General features: G+C 41.0%; 1 protein-coding gene across 4 annotated transcripts in view; it reads left to right on the top strand.

Annotated features, from left to right (window-relative positions):
- Window positions 1-12,731, top strand: part of wscd2 (WSC domain containing 2) — a 41,474-nt gene that overhangs the window by 8,450 nt on the left and 20,293 nt on the right. For 2 of the 4 annotated variants that reach the window (XM_053870262.1, XM_053870263.1), the window contains exon 2: window positions 8,237-8,318. The exons of the other annotated variants lie outside the window; for them this stretch is intronic. The gene's annotated coding sequence lies outside the window, so the exon portion shown is untranslated. The remainder of the gene's footprint in view (window positions 1-8,236; window positions 8,319-12,731) is intronic. 4 annotated transcript variants of the gene reach the window in all.

Below are 12,731 nucleotides of genomic sequence, written 5' to 3'. Positions count from 1 at the left end.
GATGGCTGCTCACAGGCCGCTCCTCAGAAACAGTCTTCACAGTAACCACATGAAAAATGCCCGACCAGTCGTGGGATACCTCTCAGAAAGTCAGGGTGAATTGAAAATCAAGGTCAAGTCAAGGTTAGCTTCAACTGTTTAAGTTAGCGCCTAATGCTAATTAATTCTTGAAATATAATTTCTATGCCTAAATTCCAGTCAGTTCTTGTTCAGCTAGCTAGTCTGCGGTTTAGACCTATACCGTGTTCTTTTTACCTGGGACTTGGGTAGTAAGAGTTGGGAATGATGTCTTGGTGGATTTCAGTGCGTTTCTGTTATCGTAGTAGGGAAAGAAGTAAATGACCAAAGCTATTCTCACATTTCCTAGATAGCAACTTCCTGTTAAATACCTGCCCAGTTTTCCACTAGAAAACCAGTTGGATGAAGAGGGAATCTTTTGACTTCTACTTCCTGTTTTTGTTGCGGGAAGCCATTTTGGATTGCGTAGTCTGGCTGGTGAGAATTCCTCCGCCTTCCGACTGGGGAATCTTAGATGAAGTGACTTGGAACTTGCCTTTTCAGAGCACAACTATACAGTAGGCTGAAACAACCCGGCTTCTCTGATCTGTGTTGGTGTGGGAACGTTCACCTTCCTTTCCCGCCGCCCTGTTAGGATGTCGCAAGTTCTCGAGACTTTTGTTAGGTTGTTGTGAAGTCTATTTTCCTTTGCCGTTAAAGGGTTAAGGTGAGCAATAATTGCTTCCCCCAGGATTTCATCTGCAGGATGCGCAACAGCAACCAAGCCGTGTCTATTTATATACCGTCAAAGTAAGAGCTTATTATTCACACACTCATCCTTACATGCTGTTCTATTAATTTCCCACACTAGCGGCATCAAGCAGGATGAGCGGCTAAGTTGATCCCCTTATCAGCTACTTTTCAGAATCTGGTTGTAAGCGCAGCGCACGCATGAGCTCCAGCTCAGCGCTAATATTCCCCGTCTGTCGGCGAAGCCTCGGCACACACAGTGGCAGGTGTCGGCGAGTGTGATCGCACTGAAGCGTACCTGCTCATCCATGAGCGTCATCTCCGTGACAGTGTCCATGTCTCCTCCAGGATGCTCAGGGGAGGATGACTAAGCTTCTGAGCGCTTGACTGACTTCCAGGTCAACCCTCTTCTCAGTCGGCCGAGGCAACGCTGAGAGACTGCAGCCAATACTCCGGGGTACATGAAGTGGAGAAGCACATCGACTATTATTCACTTCTGGTCCAAACTGAAAAACAGACAAAGGACATCAACAGTGGTCCACTTCTCGTGAGAGATGCTCAGCATCAGCTCTCATGAGACGAGTTTGGTCTCAGCTGGCCAGTATTTGCCAGGAAAAATGGACTCAAGCTTTAATTCAAAACAGGCCGTAACATTATGACCACCAGCCTGATGTGCAAAACATGCACTCCTCCCTTGTTGTGTCGCCCTGTTCTGACGCATATATCACTGAAGCTTAGGCTTTTGGCAGTTGACAGCCAAAACCAAGCAAACAGATGTTTTTAAAGCACAATAGCATTTTTTTGAGGTGAGTGTTACAGCGGGATTAACATTTATTCTCTGAAACCGTCCACCTTGAATTACCGTAATTAAGTTCATTTCAAAATCTAGTTGTTGTAATGCATTATTATACTCACTGTATATGTCAAAGACCATTTGCACAGAACCCAAGTGCAAGACTCATGACACACAGAAGACAAGACACAATCAGGCAGCACAACAGAAAATGACATGGCGGTCAAAAATAAGTGCAATAAATAAGTGCTTGTGGTGGAAACCCACTCGCGGCTGAGAAAACAGGGAGAGGAAAGGAAAAGCCTGTGGCAGAACAGAACTGACTCATGGGCAATTTAAGTATAAAAGGTCAATGATCAGGAGGCGAACAGGAAGAGAAAACACTCTGAGAATAACCCAGAATCGCCACGTTATCTGGCACACAGCACTTGACTAACCAAGGAATAAGAGCAGGTGAAGTTGACTATAGAATCAGTTGCAGGTGTGCACCATCAGCAGATCAAGCTCAGGTGGGCATAGAGGGAAGAACGCAGGAAATGAACTGGCACAATAAACCGAATGGATGCTTTTTTTTAAGTCGTAACTCCATTGAGTGTAGCTAGTTCTCTAATGTCTGATGGCTGTGATCCACAACAAATTTAAACGTTATTTCCCAGCTTCTCAAACCGTAGTCCCCTGTTAATAAACCTCAAAAACTTCTCTTGCCTGCTCTGTGGTTAGTATTACAGTTACCGGAGTGAGATGTGAGTGGGTTTGTTTGTTATGAACTGGTGCAGAAACATGAGCTATTTCGGGATTTGACAACCGGCCAAAGATAGTAGTGGATGGTTTGTATTTTGTTTTGATGGTCTTGTTTTTTGTTTCTTCTTTTAATGGCAGAATTATAAACAGACTGTTGGCAGGTTGAGTGGAGTGCTGTTGCGCCATTCTCCTCTATGGTTGGTTTTTGTTTGAGGACAGTGATTTTGCTGTCTGCTTTCATCTGACTGTTTAATAAAAGATATTGCAACTGTTAAAGAGGAGCATTTCAACTGCTGTGTTCCATGAGTGAATCTAACTGTCGTCTAGCGTCATCGATTGAGATCGTATTTCTTTATGAACTTTGCAAGCTGTCCCCATTTTCAGGACGGAATCAACCTGACATTTTTTTTCCGGTGCGTTATGGAGCACGATATAAATGGCTTCCTGTGGGCTTTTGAGATAATTGCCTGTGAGGTTTTGTGCTACACTCACATATTACAAGGTGATGGGAACATGATAACTCAACTTACACGATAGCCATTTAATTGACAGAAATTATTTAGGTTGGAAACATTTCAGGTTGTTTTAGAAACTGCAAAATGAGCCAAAGACATCCATCAGACCAGAAATGGCCTTTGGGGCTTCATAGAAATTGATCTGTGTTCCGTCCCATCTACACTGAAATGCCTCTGTTTCTTTAATAATTTATTCATCCGACAAGCAACTGCAGCACTGCAGATCGCATTTTCCTCTGAGCCCGAAGTAGGCAGCTGTCAGGGAGCTTGAATCCCCTGATACTTGAAGGTACGTGCTCACATGTTGTGGTCACACCACTTTACAGCACACTACTGTTGAGCATCCGCAAGACTATGTCATGATGATAAACTGTCAATCCCATTAGAGCAGTTTTACAATCCAGAGAGAATCATATTGTTAAGTGAAGGGCGGACAAACCCGTCATATCAATGCAAAACTCAAGACAAAAACAACAGCTTTGATGGTATGTATTAGTCACTGTATCTATGGTCTTAATGTGGGCAGTGCATCCGACAGACAAGTTGAAGGAGGAATGTATTTCCTTCTATCATCAGTAGTAATGAACCTCCAATGATTTCCGTCATATTCAACTATTTTTATTCTTATGTTCAATGAAGTGACACAACCTATGCCCCATAACTGCTCTTAACCATATGCTTTTTTATTATGGCTGCTTATCTAGGAGCCATAATAAAAATATGGCTGCTTATCTAGCACTTGGACTTTGTTTTAGCATCCATATGATCAATATTCCACTTAGAACTACTGTTCTACTCTTTTATAACCTTCATTCACCTTCAAGTTGGAACGAAGACGTTCTGCTCCTGGTGGTCCTTGTTTTCTCTCCCTTCTCAGGTACTATTCAATACTTCTTTAGACCAAACATGGGTTGTTGAACTTCATTCACAATTATTCTGTTGCAGTTTCACTTCTTTTGCCTCTCTGCTGCTGTAATGTCGACAATTTCCACCCGTGAGAAGAGTCTGTTTATTTATTTATTTTTACTGTCATAACAGATTGTATAACGTATAACTGAAAGCTTTGACAACAACACATCAACAACAACAGCGCCCTGCTCGGCTGATGTTCGTTTTAATTTACAAATAACATGTTGACTGTTGGCCCCTGGTGCCGTTCGACCTTTGCTGAGCCTCGTGGTTCATTAGACAATTTCCACCCTGGCGTACACTCACACTCTTTGGCTGCATGCACTTTACATGTAACCCACGCGAGAACATCCAGGCCGCTTCCGTGGTGGCGCATATTCAACTGCTCATCAGACGGCAGCCACCGCAGTATTTCTGAGTGAAGTGCGTTTTATTTTGTGAAGTTTCAACACATTCATCTGAATGAGAACTCACCTGCAGCAATTCTTATTAGGTTCATGTGTGTCTGCCTGGCTACAATATAATTACTTCCATGTGTGAGTGTAATGGGAATTAAATCAGATGTAATTCTGTTTTTTAGTTCAGAAAAAAAGAGATTTAAAACTGATTAATATATTGAGTCATAATTAATTTTATTTTTTTGAATGTTGAGTGTCGGAAAGCTCGAGTTGCCATAGTTACCAGCACTGAAGGACTGTTCCAATGTCAGCAGGTATGTGATTTTTTTTCTCACCCAGAATTGTATGTATTCAGGGCTCAAAAAACTGGTATTTGTATAGCACAGTTAAGGTTTATTGAAGTGGTTTTGGAATTTCCATCTTTTTTATTTATTGAATGTCCTGACACACAGGTGAAGACACATCTCCCTCACAAAGAAAGTGCGTCTTGCATTAACTTCTCTGTTAAATCCCAGTGGAGGAACAGGAGTGGCACAAATCTGTTTGAGTTGAATTCTCTCAGGGGGACGAAGGATTCCCAAAATGATCCGTCCTTGTCAGAGAGGGGCTGCAGCTCCCACGCACAGTGACATTTTAGCTTGTGAGTTCCCTCAGGGCCTTGAAGTTTGTAAAGTTTATCACTGAGTGGTTTTATCGGAACACCAAATGTGTTGTTTGTTGTCTATATTTTTAAACTGCGGTAAAGCGTTTACCAAGGGCAAGTGTGAATTTTAAAGACAAAGGTTGCTCCATTCTTTTTGTAGCCAAACATGCATCATATGAAAAATGAAATGAAAAGCGTGACTGAATTTTCATATTTGACAACCAGATGGGGGGATTTTTAATGGCCAGAGGGGTTGAGGTGGTGTAACAAAGGCATGCAGCAGTAACTGACTACAGGACACAACCTGGTTTAGAATAGAGACAGATGTTGCTCAAGGTGGCAGATTTCAAATAGCGTTGTGAAACTTGAGCCAGCTGTGCCGCAAAAATTCTTGCTCTAATATTCTTTCATTACAGCACAGACCCTTCGTCCACTATTTTCTATCCAAAATTCATCTGTTTCAAAATTGAATTGAATCTGTTCGCTTTCCTGCACCGACAAACTCCACGTTATTATAGATAAAGACAAGATAAATGTCTATTATTATTATTGTCCTCAAACTATTTTTTGGGACAAGAATATAATAAGTACAAGAAGACATACTGAACTTTGAGCAAATCTTTGTACCAGATGTTGAAAAACAATATTTGGTCGCCTGCCTTTCTGTGCATCACAGCTGCAGCATACTTTTCATTTCACCACATTTCTGCTACAAATCTCTCATCCACTCTGCAAAAGCCATTGAGGGTTCAATTTATTTTCTGCTATCAAAATCAAAAAAGAAAAACGGGCTAAATTTTCCTCTAACTTGTGTGTTTTGTTTCCCCATGTTTCAATTTAAAATCCCATCATCAGCCAACTTCAAATCCAACTTTGTTTCTTTTCATTTGGAAACCCAAAGTGAGTCCATATCTGTTATCACCAAATGAATTGAATTGTTTAAACCACTCAGCAGCATCCGGGAGAACAACTGCAGAAAGGACACAACCACTTTAAGCAATGAGTGAGTTTATATTCAGGTCTTGAGTGGGAGGAGAAATGCTTCTCGTTTTTTTCCACTCCATTTTTATTTGCTGCAGAACATTATGCATGTAGACAAAGTATTTGCGAATCCTAATCACTATTTCTCAGAGGCAGCAGATCAGAGTTGTTGAAGTGTTCAGAGTAAACATTATTTCTGGTCGTCTGCGTTCCCTTTGTCTGTAAGTGGATGTTAAATGTTTGCAACAGGCCTAAAGCGAGTTCATTTCATCTGCATTTACTGTTTAATGTGGCTACATGCAGCGATAACAGCAGGTCATTTCGGGATCTTACGTTCTCGGAGCAGTGCTCAGAATTAGCATGACCTGCTTTCTTCCAGACACTATATTTAGTCACGGTTGTAATCCTCTTTGTGACTGGTGATCTCAGACTCATCGACTTGTCCTGCACCACATCTTCGTTTTCTAGTGTCAATTAGTCACGTTCCGATATAATATATTGATGAGAAAGAACGGCGCCAAACCTCTTGATTTTAACACTCTATGTTACAGTACATACAACCTGGAACTGTGAGTCATGACTGGGGCTGCACTGATAGATCGGCCGGCCGATTTATCGGTGCAGATATGGGCACGTATGATGTCATCATGATCAGCCAATCAAAGTAATTTTTTTTACGATTTTATATATATATATATATATATATATAGAGAGAGAGAGAGAGAGAGAGAGAGAGATTTGTGATCAATTAATCTCAATTAATCGCAGTTTAATCGTATAATATTTGCCACATATAAACCACATTTTTCAATTTGAATGAATTTGGCATATTACTGAATCAAATGATGGACCCATACATACAGACAACAAAATATTGTTTATTTTGCATCAGCTATATTTGAGTTTTTATATCACCATATTAAAACTAAAGCTCTTTTAATGTCTTGAAAATATTTGTATAAGAATTTCAATTTCATAAGAATATCAAGTACATTCAGAGTAGTAGTGGTAGTGGTAGCATCTGTTTGCTTTTGTTCAGGGAGGTTTTTCACTACACAATGGCCAGGGTCATTGTGTAGTGAAAAACCTCCCTGAACAAAAGCAAACAGATGCTTTTGTTTGCTTTTGTTCAGGGATTCCTCCATGTTTGTTGTTGTTGTTATCATCCTAGCTATATATATATATATATATATCAATTAATATATATATATATATTTTAAAGATATGCTATTTATATTCATACATGATGAGAAATGTTATTACTCTCAAAAATCTTACATCACGATGTGAAAAAAGACAAAACAAAGCAGGCAATTTTATTTCCATATCCACTCAATATTTATGGCTAATTCCGTGTATCACTGCCCAGGTTTTTCCTTGATCTCATAAACATAAGAAAACTCCTCTTTGTTTAGCTGCATCTTATATGACTCACGACTGACACTGTTGTTTATGTGGCTATTCAATGAGTTGGTCATATATCCTGGTGAATATAAAGGGAAAAGAGAAGGCCATTCTGAGCTTGCTTTAAATGTGATTCCATGTGACATCATGCAAAATGTTGTGCTCATCTCTTCCCTTCGTACAAGAACCCTTCAGCTGAGTGGGCACTCGTGAGAAAGAGGGGCGGTCATTAGTGGACTTCCTCGCGTCCGAGTGCCAGTGGACGCTCGATTGATGCGCTGCAGTCCAACAGAGCCGGGGACTGAGATTAGAGGGAATATTTCCTCCCGCTCATGTAGGATGGAGGAAGCATTCAGTTGAATATAGATTGATGCTACTATTGACTGGAATGCTATTGACGCTTGGTTGTGTAGCTTCGCTGTGCGGACATTTAAACCCTGTGGCAGAATATTGGGTGCTGCCTCTGAGCAAGAAGGTGAACGGTTTAATTCCCGGTGTTGAGCCAAGTCTTAACATCCTCCAGTCACACTGAAACACACAGTGGTTGTGTGGCATTTGAGGGGCGAGGTGTACCCTTCCTAATGCTGTGGAGAGGCTCCAGACTCCTGCCACCTCTTTTTTGTGAGCAGTAGCGGTTTATGATGCTGGGTGAATGGTAGGTGTGTAGCCAGGGGAGGAGATCAGGTCAGGAAAGTGGGATTAACCTGGACTGACTGCAACTCACTACCACTAGAACTGGGCTACTGTATATACAGCCTCCGCAGTGAGCATGGAAGTCATAGACGACTTAGAGAATAAAAGCACTCGTCCATTTTTGGACAGCAAATGGACAAAATACACTGAAATTTGAGAACATGTCTTTGCTTTCAAAGTGAATACAGGTTTGAATGAAACCTGTGTCGTCACTTTCAAAAGCAACATCATGAATAAGAGGTTAAACAAATGCATCTAAATACAACTGGCTCCCAGACACAAGGTGAAGTTGTTGTGTGCACCCTGAAATGATAAGACATCACCCTCTACTTGTTGTGCTCATTTTAATACATTGTCCGAGCAGAAATTTCCATGTAAATAGATCTAATAATTGACCTCATTCCCGTCACAGCTCCTTTCCCCGCCGCTGGAGAACGTCTGAATTCCCCTGCACGAGTCTCAATGAGATTCCTGACACCCACAGCAGCGGAGCGGTGAGAATTTGTTTTTCATTTGATGGAGCTCACGTGGAGCTGGGAAGAGGGAGAAAGCCGAAAGCCCCTTTTTTTCTCTGCTGGTAGACTGTCAGGCCATGAATAAAGAGCTTTGTTAAGATTGGACAGTTCCAGACATCATTTGATCTCCCACTGACAAAAGCCCCTCCTTCCAGCTAACGGCAGAATAATTGCTTCTTTTATTAAAGACATTAGAGGAGACCGATTCAAGCGGTTGTTTCTCAAACAATGTGGCCAGCTGGGCTGCAGGTCACATGGTCGGAGCTAAAACTCACCGAACAAGAATTGACACGACATTGTCTGTGACCTTTTGGGGATTATTAATTCAATACTTTCTCCAAATTGCTGAGGACAATCCATTCGACTGCTTATGAATAACATAGTTGTTAACAAACTTTTTTTTCCGGATGTGTCAATCACTTGAGAACCAAGAACCAGCGTGGACAGCATTACTTCACAACTGTTTACCAGGCTGCTTCCCAAAACTCAAACTTAAATGCATTGTGAAGACTGTTCAGGAAGCAACTGCGTGTAGAGCTGTGCTTTGCAAAACAGTCAAGACAGGTTAGAGAATGAGACAGGCGACATGCTTGGACGTCATTTGGTTTGTGTTTGAATGAATTCTTAACTGGGCTTCGTAGTAATATCTATTAATATGACGGCTCTGCTGTGTTATTTCCGTTGTGCTGGACAAAAAATGTTCAGCTTTATTCTCAAAAATTCTTTATCGACTGAACATTTGTGTCAGAGTGAGTCAGCGTCTTTAGGCTTTCCCATCAATATTCACCATCTATGAGTCTGGAGTCATCCGTCACTTGTGTGGTATTGAAATAAGAAGGATTAGATTTGTTCAAAACCCTTTAATTCACCTCGTCTCTTTCAGAGTAAAAGGTCAGCGTGAGATTAATGGATCGTGAAGGACATCAAGATTAGGTTTTTATTCAAGGGCTTTTTTTCTAGGAACACAATTCTCTTTTGAAATAACCTCATTTTTACTGCATATGTGGTATTATTTTTAAAAGTAGTAGTATTAATCATTGCTTCAGGATTTTGGATGAAACTCTGAGTGGTTTTAAACTCGTCACTTGGCCGTCTCACGTACAACTTAACTTGTGTACCTGAAGATGGACCCATGACTGCTCCTGGCACTGTCATGTGGCGACCTTGACCCACAGATGTAACTCGTGCTGAGGGTTGAGGGTCTTCAGAACAAAAGACCAATTCAATCATAATCCCTGCAGTGACATTTCACTTTCCATGCACTGAGATAGTGACCTGGCAAATTCAACATCTGCTCATGGATCATGAGAGTCAGGCTCCCGCTGCTCTTGATCATGATGTCTTCGACGTGTTGGAGCAGGTTTTCATTTAATGTTCAGGTGTTCGACTTGGTCATGAGGCAGTAGAAGATATAGGGATATAGAAAATCATGTCGCTTGAGTGATGGCGAGTGGTGGTCGACGAGGGGTCGTAATGTAACGGCATCAGGCCGCACTTTCACAAGATCCTGGGTGATGTGGATTCGTATCCCTCTTTCTAGTTCCAGAGAAAGGTAGCTCTCCAGTTCTTTCACTCCATCCATCATGTGATACCAAACTTCCTGCAGGTTCTTTGATGTCTCTTTCTTCCCATTCATCTCTCATTCTTACAATAGGTGGAATCCCTCAGTGGCCTTCAGCAACTGTCTGATTTATTATCCTCAGATCATGTATAGGAGCACCTTTGTTTGATGTGAGCGGATGTCATCCGACTCTGTTCAGAATGATCCTTAGCTCAGCCTGTCCAGAATTTACTGCTCTGACTGGAGGCATCATGTTGATATTAACATTCTATTTGTCCATTTGGACTAGCTAGAAATATTGTTTTTGGAGTCGCATGATTGTTTTCAAAATGTAGGGAAGAAGTTACCACACAAGAGATTCTTCACTCCTGGTCCAGTTTGAGGCAGGTTTGGGGCAAATTCTGACTCCTGTCTGTGCTGAGATTATTATTTCGCTGGACAGATTTCCTCCAGTTTTTTTCCCACCAGACATGAAATGGTGACCCTAAATTGAACAATGGTTAGCGCATAGTTTACTTTGCGTTCACCTGTGCCCCAGGTCTTCAGCCTCCAATATCCCATCCTGTCATGGCAGTCTGGAGTGTTGCCATTCAAGTCCATATCAGAAACAGCAAACCGCAAAAGCCAAGTCTGTCAAGTGACTTCTGAATTAAAGTGTGATACCAGGCACTGAAGCTTCGTGTGGAGTTACACTTGGTTGACAATGCGGGTAGACGACATTGTGATGGCCGTTGAGAGAACAGCATGTCTACAAATGTCTTTGTGATGAAGAGAAGACATTAAAAGAAGACAGCGAGTGAATGAGGGGCAGCAAAATGGAGGGATACAGTTATTAGTAAAAGGTTTGGCGAGGAAGGATGTTCAGGTGGTTGTTCTGAAGGACAAAGATGTTTGAAGCAGAGGGAGTTTGATCTTATGTGGAATCCCCTCCAGGGAAGAACTGAGAGCAGAAGAAAGTGAGGAGAAATATGCATGAAAAGCAAATTATCATTGCGAATCCCATTGATTTTCTCTTTTCTGCCTCACATCTTTCAGGGCTCTTCACATTTCAAATGCTCCACTCAGCAAATATTTAGCTGCGAGTGCTGCTCCTGATGCTTTCCTCTTTATTACACATCGCTGTTTGAGGTTTATTGCATTTATTCATTTCACAACTTGTGAATCCAGCACGACAGCACTTGCACTCTGGCGTAGAGCACCTTGTATTAAAAATTAAAGCATCAGTTTCATTCAGTCTGAGACCATGGTTCTCTGTTGGACAACTTTAAAGGCTAGTTTGAGGAGTCCACTTCTCCCTCATACTATGTGAGGGAGGAGTGATTTACCTGGTTGATCGACAATCCTACTCTCCCTTTAACTCATGAACTTTGGGGTCAGATGGATAAGAACCAAATGAAGCAGTACCACTGGAAACCATGGGGGGCAGTGTTGCTGTTACTACTAGATCCATAGCTCTAATGAGACACGAAAAAGACATAACAATGTTGGAAATACTTCGTCCTCCAGTCGTGATATATTTAACGGCCTCACTGACCACCACCTGGCACAACACTGCCTTTGTTTTCCTCTTTTGTGCAACAGTTTCAGATCAATTCTTTTTTCACAGTCGCCATAGTTGTTTTGGAGTTAGTTGTTTTCATATTCTACTTTTGAGTCAGTGCTGCTCCCCCTGGTGGATATATTGGAGAACAGCAATACCAACACAAAGAAACCACGGAAACATGTGATCAGTGACAGTAACATCATCTGAACCCGTTCTTCAGTGAAGTTTGGGCATCATGGAGCAAGGGTGGGTAGTTGAATTCCTATTAGGGCCACATTATGTTCTGGCGTCGTCAAGAAGGGCTGTTGAGAAAAGAAGAAAGGAAGAAAAGAAAATTGTGTCATAAAAAACTTGTTTTTACATCATGTTTTGTTATTAAGATAAACATAATAAAAAATAAATGAAGATATGCTGCGGAAAATATTTGAAAAAAAAATATATATATATAAAATTAAATATAATTTTATTGATGGTATTATGTGACAAAGTTTAGAGATAGCCAATAATGATAAATGAAGTATATATTGGTCGATAAATAAAGTGATATATTGTTCGAAATTGGTTGAAAATATTAATAAAAAAAACAACAAAGAAGCTGTCCGGGTAAATATAAAGGAAATGTTTTTGAATTTATATACATTATGTGAATATAAGAGATATATGAATATAAAATGCTCAATACACATAAATTGTTTTTTTCAAAGTTGAATAAAAAAAAAATAATTAAATAATTAAAATTTAGTAATCCAATTTTTTTTAAATGCTACTTAGGAGTTCACACTGACCTCACAAGGGACAAATACATGCAGTCAGGGGTCTGTACTTAAGAGACTCAGAGAAGAGTGTTTGCTGATGTAACAAGACAATTTGTGAGTCAGCATATTTTCGTCCTACTCTAAGAGATTGGGATGTTTAAAGTAAGACAGACTGTGCCTTGAGTCAAAAGCGATCCACAACCCACCTCCACTCCAACTTCCCCATTGTTGAGGCGATACTTTGTGGTTCAACTCAGTAGTGACCTTTTTTACTGCTAACACGCAGCTCTTGTATTTTGTGTGTTTGGATAAAGTTGTCCTGTCAGATGCACGGTCTGGTGAATATGCTCAATGCCCAGCAATAATTACATGTATTTGGCTCAAAGCCCATCATTAATTCAGTCACACACTGGGCTCAAGCATCCAGCTAAGGTTGCTCTGCCAAACATGGAGTCTCGATGAAAACACTGCGAAAGGAGCTCTGGCGCTGTTGTCGTCGGAGGCAGCCATGTTTGCGCCTCCCTCTTCACGGG

The sequence above is a fragment of the Synchiropus splendidus genome, chromosome 7 (assembly GCF_027744825.2).
Source record: "Synchiropus splendidus isolate RoL2022-P1 chromosome 7, RoL_Sspl_1.0, whole genome shotgun sequence".
In the NCBI taxonomy this organism is placed as follows: domain Eukaryota; kingdom Metazoa; phylum Chordata; class Actinopteri; order Syngnathiformes; family Callionymidae; genus Synchiropus; species Synchiropus splendidus.
The sequence above is the reverse complement of the archived record's forward strand: the minus strand, read 5'-3'. Positions and strand labels throughout refer to the sequence as shown.